At 35.5% G+C, this 21,207-nt stretch overlaps 1 protein-coding gene and 1 long non-coding RNA gene across 3 annotated transcripts in view; one reads left to right on the top strand and one right to left on the bottom strand.

Annotated features, from left to right (window-relative positions):
- Positions 1-21,207, bottom strand: part of LOC143919919 (rho GTPase-activating protein conundrum-like) — a 40,061-nt gene that overhangs the window by 18,230 nt on the left and 624 nt on the right. The window lies entirely within an intron of this gene.
- Positions 15,227-20,945, top strand: LOC143920003 (uncharacterized). 2 transcript variants are annotated; one of them, XR_013261297.1, is made up of 2 exons: positions 15,227-17,726; positions 18,010-18,361. It is a non-coding gene; the product is annotated as an uncharacterized LOC143920003 (long non-coding RNA). The 2 variants fall into 2 exon arrangements; XR_013261296.1 differs by lacking the exon at positions 18,010-18,361 and adding an exon at positions 20,484-20,945 and having other exon boundaries at positions 15,233-17,726.

Below are 21,207 nucleotides of genomic sequence, written 5' to 3'. Positions count from 1 at the left end.
TAGAGAGTGGCGAGTTAACTTTAGGGTTAATTTATCTTTGTGTATTGTACATTATGTACTAGTGGTTAGCATGCAATGCTTTGAACAGAGTGGTCACGGTTTCAAATCCCACTGGTTTCTGCTGGCCAGACCTTGGATTTGTGACTCCAGGTTGATCGTTTCCTATCAATTTATCTGATTTTCATTGAAACGGTTCCAAGAAATTGGCAACCTTACGTTTTCAGCAATCGCAAATTTCACTGAATTGTATAAGATGCTGCAAATTTACAAATTTGATCATAAATGTCTGTGAAATGTTAATATGTATGTTTACTGAATTTCGCTGAATTGCTTAAAAAGCTGCAAATTTATAAATTGTGGATATTAATTGATATGTGTTTATGTACTTTGAATAATACTAATAATATTTGTATCAAATGTGTTTATGGCCAGGAAGGCGCACTGGGTTTACCTGTTAGGCCTTCCTAGTATAAATTAAAGATGAAAATAAATAAGAACATACAAATATGTTATAGTTAAAGTGTTAAGTCTAGTTGATGTATATGTTGCAGTCGAAGTGTCAATCATATTTGAATACAATATTTTTACACTGAATAATTTATATAAATATGTATGTACACATGTGTGTATATTAAAATATTTTTTTTTATTACAGAAAATCCATTTTTTTTTTTGGTAAATATATAAGTACTAACAATTATATTTATACAATATCATAGATATCTATAGACAAATTCAATACACAGCAAATTTTTGTGAGAAATACATATGTACATACATGTAGGTGGGTAGCATATTTACAATAATCAACAAATTCGAGATGCTAGAAATTCAAATTTTCGAGAAACGTGAATACATAATTTGTCAATTTTGGTGGAACCGTTTTAACAACGAAATCAGATAAATTGGAAAATTCTCCAAGGTCTCCAATTCTCTAAGACCCTCATTGAAAGCATTATACGCTAAGCACTGAGCTATGCTGCTGGTCACTATTATACATCATCATCTACAGCCACTCACCATCCACTGCTGGATGAAGGCCTCTCCAACACGCTTTCACTCGTTTCTGTCATGCGCAACTCTCATCCATCTCACCCCACACATTTTCCTAATTTTGTCTACCCATCCTCCCTGCGGTCTTCCTTTTACCCTTTTGCATTCTCTCGGGTACCATTTTAGCACTTCTTTTGTCCACCTTTCATCCATTCTTCTAGCCACGTGTTCACTATCACTATGTTCATTACCCTTGTCATGTTTTTCACTCACGTATTCCGCTTCCTGTGTTTCCTGGTTATGCCAAGCATACAGCGTTCCATATCTCTTTGAGTGCATTGGATTTTGTGTAGCATTTTGGTGTTCAATGTCATCACTGGCAAAACGCATTGATCGATGTTTTTCTTCAGGCAGAGTGGCATTTTTGATTTAAAAACAACATTCAATCGTCCAAATGCACTCCATCCCAATTTCATACTTTTTTTTCTTTTTTACTACCGGACATGTCTATTATTTGACCTAAATATAAATAATTATGTATTTAAGCGCATTACGAAATAGTTGTCGACAACTAGCCGCATAGTATTGATTAACAGCTTGTTTTTACGGCTAAAACTCGACGTACAAAGTCATGTTTATGTTAAATTCCCAAATGTAACTCGTAATCATTATTGGCCATTGTCACGTCATACTTGACATCCTCGATCAATATATAAAAAAAAATGATATAGTGTATCATTGTCGTTGTCTCTAAATGGAGTTCATTTACTTTGTCTATCAGTAAACAGCGAAAAAAAAAAATAGATCAATGTATTATATTTAGTACGTCACTATGAACTTTGTCAATCATATGTACATATTTCTAATCAACGATATTTTATTACGACGAGTACGATAATTTAATAAACAGCCAGATTAGATAAAAATGCGGCAGTGATATCGAAAGAATGTGTGAAAAATATTTTTTTAGCGTTTGCGTAGAAAGTTATAAACTCAGCAAGGAGCAATTTCGCAATTATTCAGTCTCGAGTAAATCACATTCGCGATTTCACTGACAATGTGCAATTATTGGTAAATTATTCAATCAATCAGTTTGAGAGGAATAGATTCGAGCGAAAGGCGGCGCGAGAGCGGAAATCGAACGCCATTGATACTAAAATTCAAAATGATTGAAAAGAATAATCAAAGTAGCAAAAAACAAAATGATTTCAACAGAACTAATTGCGTATTGCTGTGAGCAATCAACGCGTACACACGTACACGAGAAACAAAAAGCGTAACGAATGATTTTTATTTCGTTTTCATTGTGTGAATGATCGCAGTTTTTCCCGCGCTTTTTCCAAATCGTTACGCCGAAGCGCAGATGACTGTTTTATTAATCGGAGTTTCGCACCGATGGGCAGCCGCAGATAAAGGGTCAACGCTCTTGCATCATATAGGATAATAGGGCTGTGCAGTCATTTTTGTCATCAAAACACTTTTTTATTATGTACATACAGCGTGAAATGGTCCACGTGGACTAAAACCTTTGACCAATTAGAGCAACGACGATACATTCTGACCAATGGGTGCATTCTAAGCTTCCGCTATAAGCGGAAGCGGGGAAAAGAGGGGTGTGGAGCGTCTAACATGTGCTCCTGATATTGAGAACTTGACTTTGAAATGGTGACGTCAGCGTCAGATGCGCTGCGCGGGAGCGTACACACATACAGCCAGCAGCATATCTCGGTCGTTAAGCTTCTACCTAGCACTGAGAGGCGCCGGGTTCAATCTCATGAGCTGACCTCGATTGAAAATAATTTGTATGTGTATATCTGTAGTGCTGCTGGTCAGACCTGGATATTTGTGACTCTACGTCGAACGTTTCCTATCAGAGATTGCCAATTTTCTCTGATTTCATTGTTGAAACGGTTCCCGGTAAAATTGGCTAAATATCCTTCCTACCCACTATGTCACCACTATTTGAGATTGATTAATGTACAATTCATAGATGTCTCGTTGATTTGCGAGTTTTTCAGTGTCTCGAAATTCAGCGACTTGTATAGTAAAAAAAAAATGCTGCAATGTTTGTAATTGGCCAGGAAGGCGTATGAGGGTTACCTGTAAGGCCTTCCTGGTATATACATATGTAAAAAATGAACACCGATAAAATCCTACGTAATCTACTGTTTTCAATTTAAAATATGCATTTCAGAGTCAGGGTTGCGAAGTCTTAAAAAAAGTTGGAACCTGACCAAAGCATGTCCGAGAAAACTTTTATGAATGGAATGATCCATTCATAACATAATTTGCACAAGTTTCGGAGTTTTTTTTTTTTGAGATAACTAAACATCGGATGGGAACTGCAATACTATCGAAAAGGAACGCTTAGAATGATCTCTACAAAATATTGAACTTTTGTCAATACTGTTGTCCTACAAAGCATGAGAGCAAAAAAAAGGTTGACAATAGTAAAACATTGTTTGTGGGTTAAAGCATCCACGCCGCCTAAGTTTGGTTATAAGTGTTATAAGTAGAGGTGGGATCGGAAGCGTGCTTTTTCTAGGAATCAGGGCGTTTTGGGTCTATTTACAAAGCTAGAGTGCAAAAGAAAAGTTCTTCATAAAATTGGACAAAGCACAGCGAACAATTAACAATGAAAGCAACGTACGCTTCCGGTCCGATCTCTACTTATTAGTAGAGGTCGGAATCTGAAGGGGCCGGAAACGTGTCGCCTATTGTTCCATTGTTGTAAATCCTTTGTAAAAAAGGTTCGGCAAACCTTTAACAATGCATTTACAATCTTTGAACAATAAACAGCCCCTTCAAATTCCGGTCTCTACTTAAAAGTAGTCTTCGGCACAGGACGGTGCTTTTCTAGGAAAGAGGGCAAACTACAAAGCTAGAGAGCAAAAAAATAATTCACAGTAGAAATGGACAATGGGGCGCAGGGTCGCGCCGGGCTATAGATATAACACTAAAAATTCTCTAGAGTAAAAGTACTACTTCCGGTTTAGGAAAAAATATTTAAAAAATATTGGGGTATAAAATTTATAATTTTTATTACATGTAAAAAAGTTTCAGTCCGATTCAATAAGAATTTTGAGAGATAATTGAATTCAAAAACTTAAAAAAAAATAGGACAGCTATAAGGGAAGGTACCATTTCCGGTCAACTTAAAAATATGAAAAAAATCTATGTCGTATCGATAAGAATTTCAGTAACCGATACTAAGTTTCAGTTCGATAGGAATAACGGTGTTCAAAAAATCCCCAAAATACACACACACACATTTTTTCTAGATCATAAAATCGTGATCAGCGATCGATTCTGAGTTCGAATCAGCCAAAATCTCGAGTTGGAATTTCAAGGCAAGGCAAGATTCAAAGCTTGCCTTATCAAACTCGCCAGAAAGATCCAACTCAATTTTAATAATTGCATTTGTGCACATCGAAAGGTTACTCGTCATCTGATGTGCAATCTATCATTCGAGAAGACGAGAATTGCGTTTAAAGCTGCCGTCCAGTTTATCTGTCGTTCAGTATGTCTGGTGATTGTCGAGCGCTTGCACCAAACCCAATTTCATATCGCAATCAGATAGTATGATTCTAAGAACGCATATATAAAATATTTTTAAAAGAATAAATTCTTCACAATTGACTCCACAGCCCTGATTACAGATAGTTACCCATCGTTTCGGGTGTACAAACATATGAGATAATTGGAAGCGTATCTTATGAAATGTCAAACGAAATTATCTACGTCCAAGCCGGAAGCAAGGTTCAATATTGTAATGACGAAAATGAAATGCAACGGGAAATTTTGTAAAACCGACACGCGGTTGGTCAATTATTTCGACACTTGAACAACTAATGGGACACCATTGATGATAAATTCACTTCGCACGTATGTAAATAGTCATGGTTATCTTATCGGAAGGCTGCTAGCTGAGGACAGTTCTAGTGCGGGTATTTTTATTACCTGTCATAATATCAACGCGACCTTTGCGATTGTGCTCTACCTGTATTTATGTAGGCATATATTCGTATCTACAGGTGGATTTCTGGTATTTGGTTAGAACCTCATTGAAACACTAACATATATGTAAATAGAATTTGACATTGGTTTGTATAATCTGACGTATTGTGATTGAAATGTTTGCTGAATTTTGCACGATGCAATTCTGGGATTGATGTGAAAGAGTTGGAGCTGTCATAGTCAATTTCGATGTTGTCACAGATGCCATAAGTTGTCAGAATTATATTTAAAAATGGACTGGAAATATATCGACTGAAAATCATAGCATAGCTCGGTGGTTGAGCTGATGCTAACCACCGAGAGGTTCCTGGGTTCAAGCCCTGGGTTGACCTCGATTGAAAAGAATTTATTCGGAAGTATTTCTGTAGTGCTGCTGGTCATATTTGGATATTTATGACTCCAAGTCGATCAGAGTTTGACAATTTATCTGATTTGAAACAGTTCCCCATCGAATTGGAAAAACTACTATTGGAATATGATTTCAAATTGATAATCTATAAATTTATATATGTATAAGTTTAATACCATAGGTGTCGCTCAGGGGCAATCTGCAATGACATAATGGAAGAACATATGTAAATAAAATAAAACACAATAAAAAAAAGTTTTTTAAAAACATACCTCTTCTGTAATTTGTATATAAAATTATTATTTTGCATAAAAATACCAATAATTTTATTTTACTACCGCCATCTATGTATAAAACTAAAAACTGGATAGACATCAGGCACTTTTCAGAAATTAAAATTTCAAACGCGTCTTACACGATATTTTTGCACCATCGTAATGGCGGAGGATCCATTTACTTACATATATTGATGACCAAAATGAGCAATATGGCAAAGTATGAAAACGATCGGATAAGATCGGCAAAAATTCCTGAATTATAATCGTAGGTGAAACGGAAAGGAGGTATGTAAAAATGAGAATCACCCTTTTGATCACTGTCAATAAAAGGATAAAATACCACTGAAAACACTCCAGGGGGTCAGTTTTGCCCTGGATCGTGACAGTATGGATCAGGCGTGTTAGCGTTTTTTACACGTGCAAAACTATGTCACCACTATTTGAATATGATTTCAAATTTATATACATATGTACAATTTTAATACCATTGGTAATAAATGACATAATGCCATCATGAGAAAATATAAATTTTATTTATTTATTTAAAATACGGTAAGCGAAGATGCCAGAAGTGACAATGGCAATAATTTGAAATCGTATGATGAATTGAGTCCGTATTATCATATGATGGACAAGTTATATCAGGCCTGGTATGTATGTATGTCATCGAGACGGATTGACTCCTTTTTTAATTTTACCTGCTTTTTAAGTAAATATACTATTATTTACTACATAATTGCTGGTGCTGGTAAGACCCTACGATGCATATTTATCATGGTAGCCGTTTGATTATTTCTTCGAATCCTCCTTTTCCCATAGCGGAAAAATCTTAGTATACGAACATCTGATCCTTTTAATACGACGGCAAATAGCTCGAATTTCTTTGGTATTTGATACACAATATAGCCGTTGCGATAGACGCGATTTATGTAAAATCAAATGTAAGTTGAGGTGTAGATGTAGGCCGGGTAACGCTTGGTAATTTAGTGGAGTAAAATTTTGTAATAGTGCGACCGAGTTTACTCCACAATATCGCAACAGCTGATTAGTGCAGCGAATTGACGCAAAGGCAATTTTGAAAGCAGTGTACCATTTTCCAAGGTTAAAAAAGCATTGTCATGACTTCATGAGTTTAGCAAGCTCATAGTAAACGGGCAAATTAACTTCGGCTGTCGATTTTTCCAAAGCGAAACGAAAATATGTGCGAGACTATTAACGCTTTTCCATCATCTGGGCACTTCGATGGTTAAAAAGTCATTGCTCGAACGGTGAAAGGCTCGTTTTGAGATTCTGTGCAAAACCAGTTCCTTTTTTTTCTTCGTCTTATTTTTACAAGCACACACACACACACAGATGGATACATCGAGCGAGACTTACATACATACTACGACCCGTTGCTTACATCATTAAAAAATGCGAATCAAAAGCCTTGAACTGACGACAACTGAGATCGGAGATTCAAGGTTGACTTTCTAGTGGAAGGAGTTGTCAATCAAACGCTCCTTAAAAAGAAGAGAAAATTCCACTCGGAAAAGGAAAAACTACAAAGATTTCTAATGTCGTCACAATCTCTGAAGATAAGATACTCGAATCGATGGAATAACTCGGAACTGTGATAGGCGAAAATGTGTCATAATGAGACATCCCCGATCGGCGTTCTTGATATGCGGATCCTCAAAGAGCGGACAAACTAGTCAGTCGTGATGATGGCTCGAGGATTTGATGGTTAATTTATTGGCTATCGATCTCGCCAGTGTGTACGAGACGTGTTAATTACCACACGAAAAAGAACAGGCGTAGAAAAAAAATTGAATTTGAAAGCGAATGATCTCATTTGGTCAGCGAAGGAAAATCGTGCCATGTGCGGTCACGTGTGTATGAATCGAGATATGTATGTATGCACGAATCGATTGTTGAATGGTCTTCATTTTTACAAGCTTTCTTATTTATTATTTCTTATTAGCTTCACTGTGTTAGTTCAGTGACATTTATGCCCTTCAAAAAATTTTGATCTGATTTTGAACCATTTCCACTCTTCAGCTCGATGTGATATCTTAATGACATACGGGGTTTAGCTAACATCGAAGTAGGCTAATGTCTCTGACATGAAGCTAGAGGAGTTTAATCATTAAAAGTAACAACGGAATCCTGTGTCAGATCGAAGCGATGATAGCTAGCTATCCATACTCGGGATTCTACCGCCCCTTTGCTACGTCATTGAACAGTTATAAAAGTTACTTTTTTCAGTCTCAAATTATCTCATCATATATGTATGTATATAATATCGCTATTCTATCTGTCTGAGATAACGCTCGCCGTATTATAGTCGTTTCGATTCGATATACATATGTACGTCTCAACTAAACCACTGCCAAAACGTATATACGAATACATACGGGGTTTAGCTAACGTATACACATACTAGGTTTAGCTAACATTGAAGTAAGTTAATGTTTCCGACATGAAGCTAGAGGAGTTTAATTACTAGCGAAATCATTAAAAGTTACATCGAAAGATCGAAGCGATGACACCTTGCTATCCGTACTCGGCTTTCTACCGCCCCTTTGCAACTCCATTGAATAGTTATAAAAGTTATTTTTTTCACTTTCAAAACATCTAATCATATATGTATATAATATCGGTAATCTATCTGAGATAACGCTCGCTGTATTGTAATAGTCGTTTCGATTCGTCATACATATGTACGTCACAGTTAAACCACTGCCAAAACGTATATACGAATAGATACGGGGCTTAGCTAACGTATAGACATACTGGGTTTAGCTAACATTTAAGTAAGTTAATGTCTCCGACATGAATCTAGAGGAGTTTAATTACTAACGAAATCATTAAAGGTTACATCGAAAGATCGAAGCGATGACACCTAGCTATTCATCCTCGGCTTTCTACCGCCCCTTTGCAACTCGATTGAACAGTGAAAAAAGATACTTTTTTCACTCTAAAATCATCTCATCATATATATAATTTCGCTATTCTGTCTGTCTGAGATAACACTTGCCGTACTATAATAGTCGTTTAATGGAACCTAAAATACTGTCTGAATTAGTAATACGTATTTTCCGTCTGTTTATCTTGTGCCAGCAAAGGTAAATCATCAAATAACTATGTCTATATCATAAATGATGTTTGTCTACAAGTCTACTCAAAAACTGACCTTGTCATTGTCATCTTTCAGCATTTAGTATGAAAGGAACGTCACTGGCAACACTGCTTGACATGTGTATTCCAATAGTAATAAAGTGCATGCTTAGAAAATGAACGAGTTTTATCTGAAATTGAGATGATTCAGATTGGCAGCTTTTCCTCAAAACAAGTCCTGCATCTAAATGAAGCATACGCCAAATGGGACTCAAATTGCAGTCGATATAAGCACGTCATTGAGGGTAAAAACATACAGCGATGACCGTGGCACATGAATTTTTTTCAGATAGTTTTGCGAAAAAATTCATGAAACGCCCAGCAGGTCCCAAAATGACCCCCTGGAGGGTTTTCGGTGAAATTGTATCCTTGCTTAAATACAAGGATACAATTTCAGTGATCGATAACGGTGTATCCCATATTTGAAGAAATGTAGGAGAATTTGTCGACGTTCCACGTGCCACGTTCCGTGCTGTGTGTTTTTGCCCTAATACACTTCACTGGGAACAGGCCTGTCGTAGCTGTTAATGTCATTGAAACGCGACGGCATACAATACGGTCATTAGTGTTTTATTTTAAGAACGATACAAAACAATAAAATTCGAATAGTTTAGTGAATTTATAGGTATTCGAGAAAGTAGTATACTTCGAATGCGATAATTTGAAGTTCCGTTTGAGCTGTGAACAGATTAACGGGTTTTTGGCAGTTAATGAAACCGAACTGCCTGTTGGTTATTTTACTTTTACGATGGCAATGCAATATACATATGTATGTACATATATGTATATGTATATAAAATAACGGAATGTTCGGATACGTCCTATATATTTCGAATCGATCGAGGTGACATCGGACGGCGAGATAAAACCCAAAATCTCTTGGGTCAGTTGGACAAGGTGGTTCAATTCAATGGTAGATCGTCGAAATTGATACCGCAGGGACGACGAGGTATTGTGGATCGCTATTATCCGTTGGGACCACCTTTTGTACCTGTGACGAATACAGGTACAAAAAAAAAAGGTACTAGACTCATCTAGAAACGAAAAACTGGAACAGGTTTCAACTACAGGTGTGCTCACGATGCGCACTGAGACAAGGGAGTTGTGGTTTCAAGAGTAACAATATACAATACATACTCAATTGATACACAAGGTGAGAGTAAAAGTTTTCAAATTTTCAATACATCGTATCAATTAGAGGTGGTTTTGCATAAAAGATCCAAACCAAGTAAGTATACAGAATTTTCTGCAATATCTATATTAGATATTAATTATGAATTTGATACAAGATTGTTTTTTGGTAGTACTTTAATATATTGAAGTTCTTCTGTTTGGATTTTGAATATCGGTTGGTCGATGAAAAACATATGATGAGTTGATTTTGTAGCCGATTGAGTTACTTTACTTGTTGAAGTGTTGTTTTTGGAGAAAAATTAGGCTTTCTCATTCGATTGGTTGTGTGGTAATAAAAATATGATGTAATGGAGTTTCAGTTGTTATTATTGTAGGATCTGGTTGTTAAGAGACATAGACCGTAGAATAAAATTATAATTCTTTGGAGCGCCACAACGAACTGATCGTTCAACGCGTTACATGTTACGATATGACAACTTAACCATTCATCAACTCATGCATGCGAACTATGTATATCATACTAAGGTTAACTGTTCGTGTTGTTTTTGGGAAAAAGTTCACATTTAGTTCTAAAACTCGGCTTCCTCACTCGATATTTTGGGTAGTAAAAAAATATGACGTAATGGAGTTTCAGTTGTTATTATTTTAGGATGTGGTTGTCAGGAGATACGCCTCCGGTAGAGTAAAATGAGAAATGGTAATTATCTTTGGAGCGCCACAATGAACTAATTGTTCGACGACATGTTACAAGATGACAACTTAACTATTCTTCAACTCATGCATGCCAACTAAATCATTCATATATGCATCTTTGGTAATTGGATTATTAGTCACATCACGATCGCCCAAAAGACAATTTTTGCCATGAAAATCGCGAATACGGAATATTTGGCACTCCAGTACTCTTTAGTATGATAGTTATCGTTAGTATGATGGACTCTTCGGCTGCCAGATGTTCCGTTATAAATATTTTAGTGACTTTTGGGCGAGCGCTTTGTGACCAATAACACTGTGACAAATGACGACTTTTTTTTTGGTTCAGAGACGAGCTATGACTTTTCTTATAGATCTATGCCCAGTGAACACGAATCTGGTAATAAAAAAGATTTGAAAGGTGAAAAGTACTACAAATAAACAGAAAATTGACAGATTTTGAGACATCGACTGAACAACACCAAGATATAGAAAAATCGCACGATTTAAAAAACACATATCTCCGCATCTCCAGCCAATCAACATTTTTTATTACCAGATTCGTGTTCACTGTGCATAGATCTATAAGAAAAGTCATATCTCGTCTCTGAACCATTTTTCGTGTCGAACAGTGTAATCACCGAACCGCATTCTTCTAGGTAAGGAAACTAAATCTCACATTATTTTGTTGTTTATAAATCCTATGAAAATATAAATGGTTGAAATAAAATTCTCGAGATAAGTCACTAGCTCATGAAACTCAGGTATGTATATACAAGATGAATGGTTGAGGCTATGATTATACCAATGTATGCGCATGTAAGTTGAGATTATCACAAGATCAAGGTTTCGAAGAAGCATTTGTAAGTAGCAAACTTGCTTATGTTCTATGTATGTAGAAAAAAGTTTTTCAGTGTACATCAAATAACAGTCCATAATTTTTATAAATTGAATTTTGTTTTTATATATATTTTTTTATTTCTATAGAAATATACATGTATGTAATTGGATTGGTTTTGGAATGTTATGGTTTTAATTATAATAATAATAACATGCGGGCTTTGGCTTATCGCTTCGGTTTATCGTCGGATGAAAAGTGGACGGTGACGTCACAATGTCGTCTGAAAAACATTCCAATCAAGTTTTACGACTAATGCATTTGCTCCACGCGAGAAAAATAATTATGCAACTGATTTTCATGTGGAACGGCAGCTGAAAAGAGTCGTCAATTACAACTGTAGAAATGCTGGCTAGAAAACCATTTGTAAAGCACAAATTAGCTAATCGGGAATAAATGCAGCTAATTTCTAAACAGCTAGTTAAACGAAAAACATACGTCAGATTTTAAAACAACATTATATATGTATATAGAAAGTGTAGCTCTAAATTAACATGTTAAATTAACGTAGAAAAAAAGTAAAAGTGATAGATGGTAGATTGTTCCAAGTTTTGGGCAAACATTTTGTTAAACCAAAAGCGATACGTATTTTTTTCGACTTGGACATTTTAGTACGAATTTCTCTCGTAAAAAGTTTCAATTAGAATTCCATCATTCCGAAACAATCATTTATTTTCGTTTGAGTATATAAAAGTTAAGAATTTGTGTCAACTACGTAATAAACGAGTACTAATTTGTGTAGTTTTGAAGTCGTTCCATTTATGAAGGCCCATCTCCAGTCCACGGAAAAGATGCGCACTCTAGGATTATGTACTGTTTCTTTACTTTTGCGCATCTTTTCCGATGAGTGGGGGTAGGCCGTCGTAAACGAAACGACTTCTAGTAAAATGACGATACATGTAAAATTAAATATAGGTGAATGTTAAGGATACAATGTGAATGTCTCCTAAGAATGTAATCTTTTAGATTTGAATAAATACTGGTTCATACAATACAAAAAAAAAACAATTAAATACTAGAGAAAGGAGTGAGTTCATAATTTTTATTTTTATATTATTATAATTAGTATAATTTCTTATTATCATTATTTATTATTAATAGTTAATATTTATTTTTTAATATTATTATATGTACATATATTATTATAATCATTATATTATATTTATTAATTGTATCATTCATTTGTATCATCTATATATTATTTATAATATATGGATGATGGGGATTGCACTATTCTCCCTATTGTCTGGAATAAAAAAATATTATTAAAATTATATATATACATATACCAGAAAGCTTAATAGGTAAACCTATAAACATCGATAAACAATTAATAGAGAATCATAGAGTCATCTATGGATACATTTGATAAAACTATTCGCATTTTTGCGCCATTTTATAAAATAAGTTAATTCGAGATGTTGAAAACTCGATTTTGTGCGAGAAATAGGACAAGGTTGCCAATTTGTTGGAACCGTTTCAACCAAATCGGATAAATTGGCTATGATCGACCTAGAGTCACATGTTCAAGGTCTGGCTAGCAGTCTGGGTCAGGGATTGAACCCGTGACCACTCAGTTGAAAGCATTACACGCGTATTTACTATATATATATACATATTATAACATTGATCTATGCTGCTGGTTATAATATACATATATACGTATAGTAAATACATGTTAAATACATACATATGTAAAACGATTCTACTGGACTTGAAATGAGTTGCTATTTCAAAACGATTTCTACATGTATGAATGGTAGACTAGCAGAAAGTGGAAAGTTGAAACTTTCATAAAAACTTAATTCGGAAGGATATTTGGCAACGAAAGTGCGTTTTCCAAATTTGTCAATTTCCTTATTCAGGTAGAGTACGACAGTTGACTTTCGAATGATTGTGCCAGAATTTTAGTGCTTGTGCATGATTGGGGTAAAAAAGATCAGGATCTGATATTTTTTGTTCCAGGCTTAACTTCAGATGGATCTTTGAAGAAAAGGTGCACAGAAATAGTTATGTAATTAACCACATCCGTCAAATCCCTATTGTGTGAAGAATTGAAGGAGGCTACCGACAAAGAAGCCGCTCCACTAAGGACGATGATGGAATTATAAAATGGTCTCGCAGTTTATACAACACGCTTGGTTACCCACAGGTAATAGACCTTATAGCCGGGGACAGGTAGAATCCAGAAGAAGAAAAAAAAGCACACACGGCAGCATTCAAAAAGCAAGTAAACTTTTCATATTTATTAATGGGTATCAGTTAGTTGCATAAATTACAGCTTTAAAAGACAAAATAATAGTTGGATGGATGATGTTGTCGAACCAAAACGATAAACTGGTTCACTTCAGCGATTTATGGTCCTTTTTATTGCCGTATAACGAACTGTTATTATTGCCTATCACGTTACCAGTTGTTGAATCGCGTGCGAATTAAACGCTTTGTACAAATTTATAACGCCATTGGAGACTTATCCGTGTGAAATATTTCCTATTCAAACGTCTGGTTGGGTCGAAGTGTAGGATTTTTAAAAATGGCCGGAACAATTACGTCTATTATGTCTGGAAATTGGTGTTAAACAAAAAATGTGTGTAAGTTCAAGGCAATATTGATTAGTGTCGTTCAATACAGTTGGACTTTGAGTGGCCAAATTTGGTAGAGTTCTGTTTATGGATAATTTCCTTTGAGAGATGACTTCCGCAGATGAGATAATATATCTTGGGTAAAAAATTTGGAGCGCTGTTTCCGGCTCAAGGGTCGACGCGTTTTGTATGGGAAATGTTGATGGAACTTTTATGGTTGTCGTTGATACCGGTCTAGTCTGCTTAGTCTACTTGTTGTTGATCGGGAGAATTTCATTTATTCCATAAGAAGGCGTGAAAGCTTGGGTGTAACTAAAAATCGTTACGTATTAAATGCCGTAGAAGACTATAACCATTGTGGACTATATATGTATATGTTTTTACATTTATGGTAAATAAATGGGTTTTTAATTAAGAATATGATTTAGAATGTGTAATAGTTTTACAGCTCGAGGCAATTTTTGTGCACATAACACATTTATTATGTAAAATTGGTTCATATGAATTCATTTGAGCTCATTTTACTGCTAGTTACTAGGCCATGTCCTAGAGCAGGAGGATTTGATGCAAGTTTCCTTGTTCCAAGTTGATATCTTGCAATATAATCTGATAGAGCTTTCAATTTAGAAACACGTGATAAATAAGATTCAATGGTTGTATATCAAACTCATAGCTGGATGTTTGAGTATTTTATAGGAGCTGGACTGATATTAGAGATGAACTTCCATCTCACCTACTAGTCTAATTTCTGATCATATGTACATTCCAGCAGTATAGATCAGTGGTTAGCGTGTAATTCTTTCAACTGAGTGGTCACGGGTTCAATCCTTGGCCCGGTGATGCTGGTCAGACCTTGGATATGTGACTCCAGGTCGATCGTTTCCTATCAGAGTTTGCCAATTAATCTGATCTCATTGAAACGGTTCCAACAAATTGGCAATCTTGTCATATTTTTCGCAAAATTTGAGTTTTCAGCTCAGTTCAAATTTGCTGATTTATAAAAATACAAAAATGTATGCTCTGTAAAATTGCTTTATAAATTGTTTATCGATATTTATAATTGGGCAGGAAAGCGCATCGGGGTTTACCTGTTAGGCCATTTTTTTACATTTTTTTTTATTTTGATTAAACCGCAGTAGCATTACAGAGTGATCCAACGCGTTATTTTCGCCATTGATTATTTATTTTACTGGTATGCACTCATATATTTTTACATTAAATACGACATCTACATATGGTCAAACATTGTAAGTATGTATTATACAAATATCAATTAAAATCCACAGAGGCGTCTATGGTCAATTTTGTAGTATTTTATACAAATCGGAGAAATTCGTGATGCTAAAAACTCAAAATTTGTGAGAAATGGGTAAAGGTTGCCAATTTGTTGGAACTTGGCAAACTCTGATAGGAAACGATCGACTTGGAACCACATATCCAAGATCTGGCCAGCAGCAACCAGTGGGATTAACCCGTGACCAATTTGTTCTAAAGCATTATATGCTATCCACCAGTCTTCCATCAGTTCCTGGTTAAATGTATAAAATAAAACATGCTGCATGTGTTTTTTGAGCATGATTTCATCTAGGCCGGAGTTCTAATTTGAGTTATGGGTATATGACGATTAAAGCGAAAACACGCGGAGCGGTACGTGGTACGTGATTATTTTTTAGATACTTTTAAACAAGCGAAAAAAACGCAGCACCCCTAGCCTATATACATGGTACACAGTCCCAAAAATCACCCCCTGGAATGTTTATCCTTATTATCCTTGTTTGACAGTGTCGATAATGGAGAATCCCATATTTGAAAAAATGTAGGAGAAACTTGTCTGTTGCATATGTATATGCATACACGTGCGACCTCCCAAACATATGCATTCTGCACGTGTAACTACACCCGAATTAAGTTATACGTGACGTCCCATACCTCTCAGTGGGTTTTCACCCTTGAACTCCACTGCGGTTGTACATATGTATGTATATCGCAATCTTCTAATCTTATATGTTTGGTTAAATGTTAATGAATCGAAATTGGCATTAAAAATTGTTTTTTGATTTTAAAAATTATTCGCTGGTTTCCTGTATTAGTTATAATATTAATAAAAGAATATTGAATGAGTTTAAAAAGCGAATAAACGATTGATAATATTTTGCGTCGTTATAATAAAACGGCAACATTAGGATAATATTATACGCAATTAGTCTTTGCGCATGAGAATATGATAATCTGCAATGGCTAACTGCCGTTTATATCATTTTCAGTATTTAACCGCTGGTACATAAATTAGTGATAAAATTTTACTTCAAATTATTTACCAAACGTTTAAAATTAGAAATTTTTTAAATTTCTTTTTTTCCCATGAGACTTTTTTCTTAAAATATTATTGTACAGTGAATTATATATTTTTTTTGAATAAATTAATGATTCACGAAGTTTACTTGTCGCGTGTTAAATAATTAAAGTTGTACAAATACGGCAAAAAATATATATATACACATAATTAATAAAAAAAAATGAGTCACTTTGAGTTTGTAGACACCTAATGGGTCAACAACAGCCCACTGTAGGTACACATATACAAGGCGTACAAACATCTAGTTGACCATATGTGATCATAATGTGACATGTGGAATAAATTTATGATGATTGCTCGGTCCATAAATCAAACTTTAATATCATGGAAGACGATTCTGAGACTTTGGAGGTCTTCAACTTTTACCTCGGACACGGTAAGAGGAAATCAATTTGGCCACTGCTCAAATGGCCACGGCCATTTCGAACCATACGGAAAAATTTTCCACAACACTTGTAATGAACAATGTCGAGAAAATGTGGAAAATGCAAACGATAGATAATCGAATGCGCTTTGCTTTGCATATTCACCGTGTTGCATATTAATTGTGCATTAAGTCGAAGGCGAACCGGCTCTTGTGAAACATATGTTCGCAAATTGCCATTTGCGGCAATGTCATGTCATGTCATGTGGAAAATTTGAAATTGCAGTGCTTGTTGAAAGCGAAACATGGAAAGTGACATTCGATGCAATTCTTCAAAACTGTTCAATACCCAGTAGTGTATTATATAACAGAAATACTTGTTCGCAACAGAAATACTTGGGTACAACCACATATTGAACAATGGATCTTGTCTTCCACTACTTGATTGATTGATCTCACAGAAGTATCGAGTAAATATGAAGAATTTCCTTCTGATATTTCATCATCATCTGTCTATCTTATGAACATTCATCCTGTTGAATAAAAAAATCTTAATTATTTTGGGTAGCATTCTAGGCTTTATTTTGCCACCTGTCATAAATTCCTATACACATGTATACCATATCATGTATTGGGGAACTGAAGTAAAGTATTGCAACCAACCTTTTAACCAACAACTATTGATTCCAATACTCACTTTGAGCACAGCAATACTAGATTTTGAGTTGAAGATCGCAAAACCTTCATATCTTGGAAACGATCACGAACCAACAAAAATCATTATTCGAATTCAGTGGGTCAAAGTTAGTAAAGATTGATTAGTTTCCGCTCTGGTCATTTTTTTTGTTGCTCAGTGTAAGAAACGATCGACCAGGAGCACAAACCGAAGTCTGGTCTGCAGTGGTACTCGAACCCGTGACCAATCTGCTCGAAATCATAATATGCTAACCACTAGTGTACGCCGCTGGTTATTATAATAGTTGATTGCTTACATTGGTAATACTTTGCACCAAGTTTAAAAGAAATCCTTACGACTTCTAAACCGGATATGGGACGGAAGTCGATGATGTGTGAAGATTGTGAGCATAAAAGGCAACTGGTTTGTTCTGGTTAGACGGAAGCGAGACGTAAGTGAGAGATCACTGAGGTGAAAAAGAGCAGACAAAGCACAGCAGGCAGGAGGTAGGTACTAGGTAGTCACCGATGCATCATGATGTGAGCATGGTATGGGTGGGTCTCACAGCACATGACGTCGTACGTGCAGGCATCGAGTGTCAACAGGTGTGGACACGGTTCAGATGCAGGTGCATCGTCACCTTGGCCCGGCATTGAAGTTCAAAAGGTTGTCAAATTGGCGTCGTTTTTCATCGCGTTTTCGAAAAACCGACAAACGAGCAGAGGGTCTGAGATTACTCGTTTCCAGTTTTCACTTATATAGCGAGCGGTCAGACGAGAATCTAATGCCATCTTGTCCCCGATCCGGTACCGCCATTCGAGTTTCCTCATACCAATGTAAGTTTCAGCTTGTATGTGCACTTGCACACATCCTACATACCCATGTACTTCCAACCGGGTGTGGAAGTAGGATGTGCTCTTCGTTGGCAATTATAAGATGCGATTTCACGTCGCAATGCAATGCAATGTCGTGTTTTGAGACTTGACAATTAGCAGCTAGTGTGCTGTTGCGGAATTCAATTGATAAACGACGCTGTTTTAGAAAACTGTGAAGATTTGAACGCTTGCATTAAATTAGAAATTGAATCAAAATGTCATAGGGCGATACTGTGGACTTTGGATTGCTACACTCAGAAGTTGTACAAATAAACAAAATACATAGTATTAATGCAAAGTCGGGAATACAATACTGATAATCGACTTGGTTGGGACATGTATTAAGCATTCGAGGAAGATGTTTAGTTGAAAGGCCAAAAAGGACATGGAATTGATTGATTTAAGGGGATTATTTCAAGACTGATTCAGCTCAATTGGGAAGGCATTTCAAATACTAAATAATTAACCAGTAGCGTGGTCTAGTGGTGAATGTTGAATTATCTCGTATTTGATGTTACGAGTTCGATTCCCGCTAAGTCTCGCTATTGGCCAGACCTTGATTTGTCAAGGTCGATCGTTTCTTATCAGAATTTGCCAATTTTTCTGATTTTCACTGAAACGATTCCTGAAAAATTGGCGTTTCCTTCCCAATTTTCTATTATGAACCTTTAGTTATTGTTATATCTTAGGTTTCGCCATATTGCTCACCATAGATGTCTCTGTGGTTGTTTATCGAATATAAAAAAAAATCGTATTGTTACATGAAAGTTATTCATCGTTATTTATCGTATTAATACGATATTTGTAATATCTGACGACAGATGTCAGATATTGTTTAGATTTACATGTATCTATGTAATAATTATGTGGACCAGGAAGATGCATTTGGGGTTTACCTGTTAAGTCTTCCTGGTATATTTGTATATATGTATGTAAAAATAAATAAATAAATAAAATACGGTCCAAAACAGGTCCGTGTATAATATAATACAAGAGGTATTCAAAACAGAAGATATGTACGTACACATATTAGAACGATGAAATGACACAATCTATTAAAAGAATATGCAACGTAAATACAATCTTAAAGAATAAGGGGGAGTGAAGAAGTGACGCGACTGAAACGGTAATGGGTAGGACATGTGCCAGAAGATGAACGAGTGGGTATCCAAGAGAATATATTAAATGTGGAGTTTTATACGGTTGTATACCAGATCGGGAAGAATTGAAGCGATCTGAATAGTATGATTAAGGGAGCAAATGTGGTGGGTTGAGGAATGATTTGATGGAATATACGAGATCGGTCCAACCTAAGGTGACACATTTTTGGAATTAGTTTAAACAGTATCATGAGGACCATTTCATACTTTTACTCTGACCCATGTAGAATTGTAATGATACGAGATGAGTTGAGAGTGAAAAAAGTAACTTATATCACTGTTCAATTGAGTTGCAAAGGGGTAGAAAGCCGAGTATGGATAGCTAGCTGTAATAGCTTCGATCTGATACAAGATTTGAATGTAAATTTTAATGAGTTTATTAATGATGAAACTCCTCTAGCTTCATGTTGGAAATAATATATTACTTCAATGTTAGATAACCCTCTATGTCGGTAAAATATGGAAGCAACCTGAAGATTGGAAGTGCTTCAAAATCAGATCAGAAAGGACAATGTTGGTCTTTTGAAAGTATTCAAAGAGCACACTCGCTTAATAGATCAATTAAGTTTATAACGCGATTTATAATCTAATTATTCAGAATATGTAGAATTAAAAGATATCAATCTTATTATTAGATTTTAAATAATTCAACTGATTTGTCTGAAAATCTTTCTAATTATTATACAATACATACGTTTTGATCTTATCAGCAGAAATTTACACCAGCGGCTATTGAAAATTTGGATACCGGTTAATTGAATTATAATGGAATACATGCACATCTAAATCAGATATTATCTCTTTACGGGTTTTGAATTGAGATAATTAAGAAATGACAAACCGGCGGCGTGGACTATTGGTTAGTATATTATGCTTTCGAGCAGAGTGGTCACGGGTTCGAGTCCCACTAGAGTCCCGCTGCTGGCCAGACATTGGTTTGTAACTCCAGGTCGAACGTTTCTCATCTTTGAAACGGTTCCAGTTAAATTGACTTCTCATTCCTATCTCTCTTGCTAATCTGAAGTTATTCAGCGTCTCGAGATTCGCCAATTTCATTATAAAATGCTGCAAAAATTTCTCCAAATAGATGTCACAGTGGATGTTTGTATTAATTCGCATTGTATAAAATGCTTATGTGTATTGATTGTATTGTATCTTGGTTAAGTGCACTCGTCGCTTTGGAGCGATCTGTAAAGGCGAGTGTTCATGTTCTATGACATAAAATAAAATCCATCAAAAAAAAAAGGCAATGATATCAATATATCATGATTCTTCAACGTTCCATGAACTACTTCGATTACTTGCGACAGCGATAAGTACTCATACAAAACGTCAACTTGCTAAGTGTGTGCGATTTTTCTCTTTTCTCTTTTTTTTCCATATTGTTTGGAAATTGGCGAAAATTAAGCCAAAGAAATTAGCGTACCATTGTTCCGAAAGTCACGTACAGTTTACGTGCGAAAATCGTCCGCTAAATACACTGCAATTAATACCGACAAAATAACACCAGTTTCGTTTAGTTCAGTAGAACGGAAACGACACGTCTAAAAAAAAAAAAAATGGCGGCAAACACAATTCTTCCCCCTTTTTATTATTATAATAATTTCCTTATTTTAACATATGCCGTCGTGATTTTACAGGACGTCATAATGAATACGTAATAATATAATATA

This window comes from Arctopsyche grandis, chromosome 1 (genome assembly GCF_051622035.1).
Source record: "Arctopsyche grandis isolate Sample6627 chromosome 1, ASM5162203v2, whole genome shotgun sequence".
NCBI lineage: Eukaryota > Metazoa > Arthropoda > Insecta > Trichoptera > Hydropsychidae > Arctopsyche > Arctopsyche grandis.
The sequence above is the reverse complement of the archived record's forward strand: the minus strand, read 5'-3'. Positions and strand labels throughout refer to the sequence as shown.